At 34.4% G+C, this 12,893-nt stretch overlaps 1 protein-coding gene across 1 annotated transcript in view; it reads right to left on the bottom strand.

Annotated features, from left to right (window-relative positions):
• Positions 1-12,893, bottom strand: part of PLEKHA5 (pleckstrin homology domain containing A5) — a 191,522-nt gene that overhangs the window by 174,900 nt on the left and 3,729 nt on the right. The window lies entirely within an intron of this gene.

Below are 12,893 nucleotides of genomic sequence, written 5' to 3'. Positions count from 1 at the left end.
GTTCAGAAGGAAATGTGACCTTGCTTGGCCCATCGCCCATAGTTCTTAGTCCCAGCCACTACTGGTCATGGGTTTGGCCTGCACCAGCCAGCAGCATATGCCTCGAAGTACCTGTTTTCCAACATCCTTGCAGAGCCTGTGTATTAACAGATTCTAGATATTTCAAACCTACATATTTACACAGTTGCAATCCCAATTTTCTTATTCTTTTTTTTATTAATAAGGGGCTCAGTTCTTTTACTTGTACCTCCATTCACCTCTTCTACAGACAATAATATATTCCACAGTTAGGTTCTTCATTTAAAAAAAAATTGAAAATATATTTTTAAAAAATAGCAACACATATTCAAAACTGCCTTTTCACAGTCACTCCTAGGTACACTATATATCATATACTACCTTCCTTATAATTGTTTTACCTGCCTACGTCAGAATCCCTAGTGTTACAATGCCTTGAATTCTTTACTACAGTATAGAATATATTCAAACTAGGTCTTGCCTTTTATCTGCAGCCTTGGACAATAACTACTTTACTTTTTAAAGGAAAGTCTTCCTTAGTGCCACTGGGCATTTCCCAAACTGATTTCTAATTCCTAAGTTACAGGGCTTCCTTAAATAAAAAACCTTTAAAAACCAAATATGTATATTATTAAGTGCACACAACATCATCACCAACACTTATTGCTTATCATATATAACAGTTCCTGTCTTCGAGAGGTTGAAAATCCACAAGATGACTTAACATCAGTAGGCCATAAATTTTAAGCTCTTTCCAGCATAAATGACACTGAAACACATTCTCTTATATACCCAATATTATGAACTTGCAAAACAAATACCCAGGCATTTCCTAGCTATATCATGTTTTACAAAGTTTGTTGACATAAATTAGCTCATAACATCATAAGCCTATATAAAATAGGCAAGAATTATCCTTTCCATTTACAGATGAAAAAACTGGTACATAATGGGATTAAACAATTTTCTCAAAGTTAATAGAGGTAACAGAGTCAAGATCTGACCCATGGCTACTTTCCACTTCACTACAGTACTCAGCGCACACAAGCTTACAAATATGCACACTGTGATCGCAGAGCAGACAGCATGTTCCTCTTGGTAAATCTAACTGGCCTATAAAGGGTTTAACTCATATTGTTGAAAACTCCTGGTTTCCTAGGTAGATGCACACTAAACCTTCCTATGGGCTGTGGTTAGGTTAGCACTCCTATACACACTTATTTTTACATTACAATAAAATAAGAAAGAAAAAAGCTTTACTAATATATACGACATGGATTAGTGTCAACACATATATATAATTTATTAATAAATATACACGTAATAAAGCTGTATAATTAAAAACGGTTTACTTATAAGGGCACACAACCAAAATATTTTGGAGATCCCTACTAAGCTAATTGGTCCAGATATCAAAAATAAAAATAAATATATGACATAAATCATTAAGAATAATGAGAGAAATAGAGAAAATATATGAAAGAGGCAATTCTCAAAAGAGATTTAAACAGGCAACAAATAAAGGAAAAGATGTCAACCATGGCCAAAAGCAGAAATGTAAAGTCAAACAAGATACCATTTTGTCCATTAGATTACTCAAAACTTAAGTCTGGTAATACCAAGTGCTGGCAAGGATACAGGAGAGAATAATCCTATATGCTCCATGATGCGAGGATAAAATGGTAAAGATTTTTTGGCCAATAGCTGGCCTAACTATAAACCACAGAGTAAAACTACAAATTAATCTAACTGTGACTGTCAAATGGCTGGCCCAACTCCAACTCCCAAAGGAGTTTAGGGAGTGAATGCACTGTAATTATTTGGGACTTTCTGATTCATTATGCAGTCAGCTTTTCACAACATGTCACTTTCAATAGCTTTTCTATTTTTTTGTGACTCCATGGACTTACTGAAAAATATTGCTTAATTAATCTTATAATTATGTATTTTAATCATTTCAATATTTTTGGACTCCATTTATAGTTTAGCAGAATTTTACTGTATTTATCTAAAGCTAAAATACACATACAGCCTAACTCAGCAATTCCATATCTAACGACTATTTTATAAAAATATTTACACATGACCACAAAGTTTATGTGTATGTTCAACTACAACACTTTTAGAAATTGTGAAAAAATGAAAACGACAAAATGTCCCAAAATAGGGGTAAAGTAAAATTATTAAAGCATATTGTGCAGCTATTGAAATGGTGTTGACGTCTAATATGGAAAAACTTTAGATGTTTATTAAGTAAAAAGGAAGTCTAAGAATATTTTTGTAAAAATTATATATATGTATATGTGTATGTGTACACACACACACACACACACATCAGGAGCAATAGTAACATTTTCCTATAACTTTCCCTTGGAATGCAGAGGGCTATATTATCTAATCTTAAATTGCCATTAATTACTGGTTAAATCACATAAATTCATCCAAAGGTCAAGTCGAGAACTCAGTTAAACACTTAAAAAAATCACACGCTCAAACATACACACAGATAGATACATGGTGACGTGAGCCATCCACCCAACCATCCATCCACACATATGACCTTGGGCAGTACAGCCTTGATCACTAATATAGGCACTTTGATCCTCGTCGATGAATTCTGCTAAAAATTCTTCACTCAGCAATGGAAAAGATCAGTCATGGTATAATATAGGTATTTTGAAAACGAATCCAGCACAAGATACCAATTGCTGATACCTTTATACTACCAACTGTAATAACTGTCAGTGTGAAACCAGGATGAACAAAGCTTAAGATTCTATTTACTCAAGTATTCAAATGTTTTTAAACAACTATTTGGGCTTACATACAAGCTCATGAATTGCTTCTATTTTTTAGGTTTATGGCTTAATGATATAAATTCATAGATAGTAAATTAAAGGTAGTAAATACACCCACATCCTTACCTAAGCCGTTGCAAACATCACTGACTTATCACAATATGCTTTCTTACTGATTCAGAAGTTGGTCTCCAAATCTTCTGAATACAGTGCTCTGAAGTGCTACTGCTAATTAATTTGAGTTGGAATGCTAGTTGAACCTTATTTATCATCTCTGGCAGTCCATTACATAAAAGGTCTACAACAAACCACACCTCCTGGTATTCACAGGCTTGTGTAATCTTCCCTGACTTTTAATTTTGGCCTTGGTCATGTGACTTTGGCTACAGGACATTAGCAAGCAGGATACAAGAAGAGCTTTTATAAGCTCTAGCACATTGGGGCTTGTCCTCTTGGGATGTTCCTTCTTAGAAGCCAACTGCCATGTTATAAAGAAACTCTAAAGAGACCACTAGGTGGTTAAGAGGCCACAAGGAGAGAAACACTTGATATGCCAGCCACAGTTCCAGCTGAACATACCTGCATGAGTAACCTCAATTATACCACACAGAACAGAACAGCCTAGCTAAGCCCAGTCAACCAAAAGAAAGGTGAGGAATCCTAAACTGTTATTTAAAGACACTGTTTTGGGAAAGTTGGTTATGTGGCAGTGGAAAACTGAAAAACCTAATCGCTGTTCCCAACCATCTGAATTATTAATTATAATCCACATAGATTCTCCATCAGCTATCTTTAAATTTCACCAGTCCAATCAAAAGTATTTATTATAGGTATGGAGAAATGGTGGTACTTTCATATACCCTCATATATTGCAGGAAAAAATATAAATCTGTACAGAATTTAGCAAAATGTGAAATGATGAACCTTTCTAAAAGCTCATATCCTTTCCCAATAATTCCAAGTCTAGGAAACAGGCATAGATACAAGAATTTTTTTCACAGCAAAAAGCTAGAAATGACATAGCCATCTAAAAATAAAGGAATGATTAAACTATTATATATTCATAAGACAGAACATCAGTTATTAAAAAACCTATTGAATATATAGTGACATGAAGACACACAATACAAATTTAATGAAATAGTATTCAACACAGTATTAGCAATAAGATCAAAATCTTAAAAAATAAATACGTATATAATTATGCAATACTGAAATAGTAATATAAATTACTTTTAGAATAAAATAGAAATTCTCTCTACATAACAGGAGTGGATAGTTTTTTCCTTCTTTATGCTCTTCTGTATTTTCCAAATATTCTGTAATAGAAATGCATTAATTTTATAATCAGAAAAAAATATTTAACATTATAGAACAGGTTGGGAAAAAAGCACATACTAAATATAGACGTATTATTTACTTGATAGATTGTTTGATTTGAAATTCTGATATTTCTTTAATGAATTTTTAAAAATACCATCTTTATCAGAATGCATCTATATTCTATGATGGAACAAATTTTTCAAAATAAATGTAGTACAACAGATGAATTTTCAACAGAGAAAAAACTGACACTGAGTTTAACATGTTGCTTTCCCTTAATCACTGCTCAATACTGTGAAAACTGTATTAAGGCAAGGGGTTATTTCTTTCCAAGACCCTGCTATCCTATCGTATTTCACTGAGTTTTAAATTTTAGGTTTAGTTATAATAAATATTTGATAAAATGGGTATTATATGCACCTTCAACCAAGTTCAGCAAAAGCTGTTGGAACTGATTCAATATGAAGACAAACTATTTTTCATCTCAGAGGCAAATTCGTTTTTTTTTAAGACCCTGCCTATAGGAAGAAATAATATGTGTAACAAATCTAAGTCATTTGGAATGGATAGGAGAAGAGAAGCATGAGAAGCATGTAGCAAGCAAGTTTAGGTAGCACTACTCAAGCACTGACACTGGGAATTACTCTCTTAAGTGGCCAGTAATTTCAGAAGAACCAGAGAGATCCCTGGCCGACCACAGCAGGGTGAAGTTTTGATCACAGTGAGGTTCTACTGCCTTGGTTTCCTCGATCTCCCTTGCTCATGAAAGCCAGTATAAGATTGGTTTCTACTGCTTCTTCTTCGGAATTCAACAGTCCCTCCTCATTCCAAGGCCTAAACCATCCTGCATATCTTCAACTATTCTTTCTGCAATGTAAGGAAAAAGATTCCCTGAAGAGTAGTGACAATATTAATAGTCCAGCGGGCTTCTCTTGGTTGTTTCTGTTACTGTCCACTTGAGAGAATAACTCCCAAATAGCTCAGAGGCTACTCCTAAGTGGCCAAGGAGTTCCACAAGTGGCTCTGATATTTCTATCATCTATACATGAGGACTACTTTCTATTTCTTTCAGGTTTCTATAGGACCCACTGCTTTCAGTATTTTAAGATTTGGTCTACATTTGCTTAATCCATACTATTCATAACAGTATAGGCTTCAATACTAATTTAAATCTCCCTTGTTCTCTGGAAACCGCGGCAGTCTGAACTGCGAAAGTTTCTAAATGGAAACAGCATGGTCAACCACAAGGTCTGGGTTTCAGCTGTCTCCAAATGTCTCACAGGTCTCTGCACTATCTTGGCTTTTATCACGGATCTGGTCCTCTAATCAGGCTTCTGAGCAGAGCTAATCTGTCTCTCAGAGGAGAATCACATAAACCAGACTTGATAAACAGCTGGTTTACTAACTCATATTGGGTTGGATGAATGTCACATGGAGAATATTTAAATTTCACAGAGCCAAATTATTAAGTTTCTGAACAGCATGAAATTAAGTTGACTGTCATCAAAATTCATTCGATCAAGATTTACTGAGAAACTACTGAGAAAGGCTTAGGTTGAGGGACTAAAAATACAACAATGAACAAGACTGCTTTTCATGAACTTACCTAACATATGGAGTGCAGGAAAACAGATATGAAAACAAAGTGTTGCCTTAATTCTAACACATACTTTTAAAATATATTGTTTCTGAAATAAAGATCAAGGGGTTTATTTAATATAGTCATGGCTCTCTCTTTTCCCTCTGAAAAACTTCTATTAAATCAATGGTAATGGATAGTCACTGGTAGCTTAAAAGAAATATGGTAAATGTACAATTAAATACCTAATCATAATCCTGTTAAGTGTTGAGAAGAAGGAGAGAACATGATGGGCGACCAAACTTACTCTGGAGGGGCTCTGTTAGCTCTCCAAAATCTAGTCTTAACAATCTAGTCAAAATCCAGTCAACGACCCTTTCAAAGGGTGAAAGGCAGATCACGTGTCTCCTCCTTTTGCTCAGACCTGCAATGGTTCCCCATCTCCCTGAGTAACAGGCACTTACATCAATCAATGAGGCTCCCACACAGTCCAACCCATTACTTCTCTGATTTTATCTCCTTTTTCTCCCACACTCATTCCTCATCACTCTTTTCCTGATCATCCTACCTTGCTCTAATTTTTTTCTTATAGTATTTACATATTCTTACATACTATAAAATTTACTTATTATGTTTAGTTTGTCTGACATTCTCTCCCCCACAATCCCACTCCCCAGAAGGGTAGAGTTTTCCAGTCTACTTTTGTTCAGTGATGAATCCTAATCACCAAGATACAATTGAGTTCAAAATATGGTGAAGAGAGTTGAGAGACAAATGCATCAGTGAACAACTGATTGGAAGACCTTGCCACTGGGACTGAAATAATAATCAAAATCAGTTGGTTAAGCCATGCTCTCTATTACTCATAGATAGGAGCCTATGCTGCAGTTTTTCTTTTTTCTTAATTTACACATCAAACCAATCCCATTCCAAATCTTCCTTTAGATATGGCAACACTCTCACTCAGGTTATGGTCGAATATCAAGCCCAAGAAGCTAGATATTCTTCATCTTTCAGGAGACTTTGCACTGCTGTGCTCTGATCCACTCTGTGGGGATTTTACAGCTGAACTTTCAGAAGCAGGCTTATTTCGTGCTTGTGAGAAAACTTCTCCCAGTAATCCCCATATTGGACCAAGCCCTCTCAATAAGCATGATGTATATATACTTCACAGTATTTATGACAGTCTACGATAATACAGTTGTGATTATTTTACTACTATCTCTCCTACTAATTTAACTCTAAGCTCCTTAAGAGCAAGGTCCATGCCTGTTTCCCTCACAAAGCCTAAATCACTTAGCACACAATAAATAATAAGTATCTGCTGCATGAATAATTGGATGGATGAATATGACATTCTCTGCTTGGACAGTCAATTAGGTAGCTGAAATAAGACTTTTTGCGGGGAGGGGGTTGTGTTCTCGTTTGTAGGGAGGAATAGAAGATAATGTTGTGAGTCCTAAGGAAAGGCCAGATTTTAGCCACCTAAAATGCTATGTCCTCTCAAAATAAGGAGTTCAAAAATCAAACTATCAATAACTCCTCCACCTAGAGCTCCCCAACACCACGACCTACTCCTTTAATCTGGTGAAGGGTACCAATCATTCTTGTAGCCACTCAGACAGAACGGCTCTGAGTGGCTTTTGACCTCTCTCTGTCAGCCTCCTAGCTCAGCAAGATTTCTAAGGCCTGTCAACTCCTCTTTAATATCTTTGATCAATGGCGGCTTTCTTCTCCATTCCTATTGCTACTAACTTGGTTCAATCTACCTACCAGGTTACAGCCACAGACCCAGAATTGGTTTCCCTGATTCTAGGCTTGCCCTCTTCTAATCTATGCTGCCTAAATTATAATTTCCCTTAAAACTTTCACTTTACACTATTAATGCTGCACCAAAAGACATCTGCAATGGCTTACCTAGAAGATAAAAAGTACAGCCTGACATTCAAAAACTAGACAATATAGCTCCAAATAGCATTCCTAGTTTTACCTCCATTATCCTAACATTTCCTATGCTGATATTACTTAACCGCACGGAAGTTATCACCATTCATCACACACATTATATAACACATTATCTCCCTCTATGAATTTATCTTACCATTAATTTACGTCAACCCATCTAAATTCCATCCATACCCCCAGGCCTAGCTCAATTCCCACCTCTTCCTTCAAGTCTTTCTAGGACAGCGCAACCTCATTTGCCACTTTCTCCTCTGATTTCTCATGACACCATCTGACAGACTAGTATCATCTGTTTACACTATTAATTCCAATTTATACATACACATATGTATACGTAACTTTTCCATTAACCCTAATACATATCTGTTATAGAAAAATGAAAAAGTTACAGGAGAGCAGCATTTGTCAAAAAATGCTAAGAAACTCTTTGTCTTTCATAGGCCAGATAGAAGTGGGTAGACAGGGATGTCTACACCCAGTTAGTCTCCAGGGCCTCCAATTCTGACTCTTCCAACCAATTTCTTTCTACTCTTCATTTCTTCTCCCTTCCTAAACATACACTAGCTTTAAGAATAAGATAAAATAGACATAGGGATCTACCCAGATTAGGGGGAAAATCCTTTGAGAAATCCAGAAAGTGTTCTCAAAATGCAACCACTTGAGTTGTGGTGACTCTTGTTCTGTCCCAATTTCTCCTTCAAAAACTAAAAGCCAGCATCATATCATCATCATGGACACTGCTTACTCAGAGGGTGACTGCATGCCACGCATTAAGCTACACATAGGAACTACAAAGAGAGGATACCGGGCAGGCCTGGTCTTGAGCAGTGGTCTTGGAGCTTAAAAAGGACGACAATGGGAATCCACAATAAAATTCACTGTGGGTGGAAGTCCTGGCATCCCAGTCTTGAAATTCTAAATGCATTTTATCATTGAAACACTGTTATTCATGTTAACTTTCCTAATCAATCACAGAACACTCTTCTTTTCCTCTATGAAAATGCCATTTTAAAATTACGTTTGTTCCATTTTTTGTTTTAATGTCTGTTTATTCTACTAGACTGTACGCTTGCAGAAGGCAGGATTCCTGCCGTGTGGTCCCCATTGAACTTGAATTTCTATGCCCCTAGAATAGTGCCTGGCATTTACTAGGCACTCCAGATTGGATATAAAGGAATGACCAAATTCCAAGACTCTGTTACTATAATACTGGTCCACAGGTTTCTATAAAATTAAACAAATTTTTATTTGTAGGCTGACCTACTAACTTAACCTCTGCACTTGTTTCTATGAAAGACTATCTCTAGTCCTAAGCTATTGCAGGACCTGTTTATACTGTACTGTATTTTTAAGTATAGAAAGGTTTTAGTCCAGACACCTTAATTTGAATGCTAGTGACTAACAGTGAAGGTATACGACCTACAATAGGTCCTTAGCCTCTTTAAGTTTCAGTTTCATCATCCAGAAAGGTAAAAAAAAGCCACTATGAAATTAGTTTAATGCTATGCTGAAACTCCTAGCACTAAGTCAGTCCGTGTTTCCCACACCATTTCCCTCTTTTAATACATGTCTTTATACTACAAACTCCTTGAAGGTTGTTCACAGTTGTGTTGTGCTTACTGAATTACCATAAAGTGCTTTACACTGGTAAGAGTTACATATTACGCTCCAAACTATTATGAATATGAAAAAGAAATACATCCATGAATTGTTCTGAAGCATTATACAGTTATTGCTTTAGTAATCAAAATCCAATTATAATATTACAGTATACCGAACAATTTAAAATATTAAATATATAGTATTATACTCTAACATTCTTGTGGCAATTATACTACATTCCCTGTCTTTATATTTTGGATTGTGATACCTCTATAAAAAACAGATTTTTTTCTCACTTGCAACCTTAAAAAGCTACTTCATATAAGAATTCTACTGTGCGTTAGTTTGAAATTCTTAGCGCATTAGATCCAGCTATTGCAGGTATTGAAATAAAACTTCGTTAGTCAAATCAAACATTGTTCTATTTGCATATCTAAGAAAAAGTTCAATTTTCACAACTTAAAATTTTAAGTCAAGAAAAAAAGCATGAAAATATAACCTCGAAACTTACATATTATTTTATTATCCTGCAATGAATTTTGATCCCCAACCCTACCACATAAAACAATGATCTTTAAATAATCAGAACAAAGTTTCTCACTATTCAGAAAGCGCTGTTTTAAGATTTACTTGGCACTTTAAATTAACCATCTTAAACCTTTGAATCACAAAGGAATAGTCAATGACATCCATTTTAAGCTACCATGACCTGTCATTACAGAGTCATTAAGTGGTATTTCAAAGGAGTAAGCAGAAAGCTTTATAACTTTCAAACACGTTAGATTATTTTCTGTACTTTATGGGCTAAGTTATTTGAATATTTAAAGTTACATTTCATAAATTATAAAATTCACTGATAATTTTCACATTCTTCCTAAAGATAAATAGCATGAATTAAGTTTTAAAAGCAATATAGAAACTCAATCAAATTCAAACTCTGTGTACATGTATTTGCACATATAATAAGATTATTTAGAGGCAAGATAGCTTAAGTTACACAGAAAAACTTTCCTCAGAAAAAATTAAGTATTAAATATTTAAGATAAATAATTAATTTTCAAATATTACTTTCAAATGTTAACATTTTTTGGCCAAATAGACTCAAGAGTAATATGCATTCTCTATATTATATAGCCTGTTACCTAACTATAAACTTTTATTAAAAAATAATTTCAAAAAGTGTATACAGTAAACTGCTCATCCGACTCGTATATGCACAACTCTTACTCCAGTCAGGTCCTCTGTTCTCATTAGTACTATTAACTGTTTCCATGCACCTCTGCGGGGAAGATTAGAAGTACACAACGCCATGAAAGAAGAAAAAAGGGAAGGAAAGCGAGCACACACAACTCTGCCATGACATACTTCATACTTATCTACAATATGTACAAAGCTTTAAAATAATTAAGATAGGAAAGCTAATTAGCCTTTTATGTTTCCCACATCATCTCTTCTTAGCACAGTGAGTTCATTATTTCCTAGAATATTGTAAATTCCCAGAAAAACATAAAATTCAAAGAACCTAAAAACTGCGATGGAATTTAGAAGTTGCCCTTCCAGCCAGCCCAATTCAAAGATGTGAAGACTGAGCTCCAGAGCTTTCAAGAGGTTAAGACCACTGTCCAGCTCTTCTGACTCTTCTCCACTTGGATGTTCTTTTCCTTACCGCTCACACTGATCCAATCAAACACCAAAATATTATCTAAAGATAATTCTTTTTTGGCAATCTACCATTTGAACAACAACCAACATTAATTCAGGAGAGAAATAATTTGAAAGTTAAATGGACCTCACTTGAGAACGAAAGTAGAATCAACTCAAGTTCTTTAGGTCTCCCTTCTTGCTAAGGAAGCTTCCAAGAAACACAGGGTTAGGAATAAGCAAAAGGTTGTTGTGTCTTTTACTAGCCTATCTTCCCTTTTCCCATGTGAATAAAATCCACTCTGCTTACTATATCACCTCCTTTTCTTATCATTTGATGAATAAACTTTCTTCACCTAAGGAAAAAACCAACAATGAAAAATATTCACCAATAATAATCGCTTCCCTACTTCAGACTCCTATCCTTTCTTCTACTCCAAACATTCTAAATATAGTTCATGTTCCTGCTGTTTCTCATCTTGCTGTCTTTGCAGACTATAAGTTCCAAAGGCATGTTTCTGTTGTTTTAGTATGTGGTGTATGGAATTAGTAATTCTTCTGACTACTTTCAAGATTAAAATGAGATTCAGACAGGGTAATATATGTGAAAGCACTTGGCAAACTATAAAGTTTAAAAGTACTGTCCTATTAGAATGACAAGGCATTCTTAATTGCTCATAACAACACAATTAAGTAAAGTTTCTAGGAAATTACAACCTATATTAGGGATTGAACTAATCTCAAAAGAAATTAGTCTTTTGATATAAAACCCAGAAAGGAAAAGCAGTAGCATCTACCAATTCAACAAGTCATATATTTGTCAATGGTTATTTTACATGAAAGAAGTTTAATGAGTGACATGTTTCTATAACATGCTCAATTTCATAACCTAAGTTATTTATTGTTACTTTTAGACAATTATTGGCTGTCTGTTAATACTAAACGATTAAAACCACTAGTTTAAAAATGTCTTGAGTAAAGTAAAATTACAGCTTTCTTAATATTGTCCTCATTTTTCTGAGAGACTTACTTAAGCATGACACTCAAATAAGATTCTAATTTGTTTAAGTCAATATAAAAGGAAATCTAATCAAAATGGCTAGTAAAACAAAAAAGAAAACTCAGCTCTCTAAGAGCTTAGTTCTAAATAAAACATACATATTAAGCCCACACAGAATAAATTTTGTACTGTCAAACATGCATCTAAAAAGATACACATTCACAGAAATTAAAATATTACTAAGAATTGTTGTTACTCCTATTCTTGTAAGAAACAGCAAGGCTTAATGTACAGTAGTTAAACTTACATTGAATAAAAATAAATGAACCTATCTTTCTTCAGAAATATCAATACTACATCCAAAAAAAGAAGCATCGCTTTTCATTGCAATAAAAATTTACTTTAATTCAAGATGAAAATAATGACTAGAAATAATACTTGGTGACTCTGCACATTACTCGTGCTTTTATTTTTTAGGTCATCTAGTAATGTATAACACAATCTCCAAATAAAAGATGTAAGAAAAATATCCAAAGAAGGACCACATCATAAAATTACTCCATTGCTGTATCTTACTTCTGCTCTAACATCCAAAAGCAAGCATTCTTAATACCTACAATCCTTGAAATATTATGTAAATATCATTCTTAAAAAAAAAAATGTTAAAGCCACACAAGTAATTATAATTTAGTGGAATATGGCATGATCTTAAAAATGCCACTTAGTAAAATACCTTATGGGCCTGATAGAATAAAGGTACCTTTAGCTATGAATCTGCTGTTATTAATAAACTATTGACATCTCAACCAAATCTTGTATTTAAGCATTCCCTTTCAAGCTTCCATTCCTTAAAATTAAGCAAAAAATTTTAAAACAACAGAAACAAGCTCTTAAGTAAACAAGTTTCTAATTTAAAAGGAAGATAAAGCCACCTTTATTTTCCCTTGGGGGATAAAAAAAATTTTCC

The sequence above is a fragment of the Pteropus alecto genome, unplaced genomic scaffold (assembly GCF_000325575.1).
Source record: "Pteropus alecto unplaced genomic scaffold, ASM32557v1 scaffold103, whole genome shotgun sequence".
NCBI lineage: Eukaryota > Metazoa > Chordata > Mammalia > Chiroptera > Pteropodidae > Pteropus > Pteropus alecto.
Note: the sequence above shows the minus strand (reverse complement) of the source record. Positions and strands in the feature narration are given on the sequence as shown.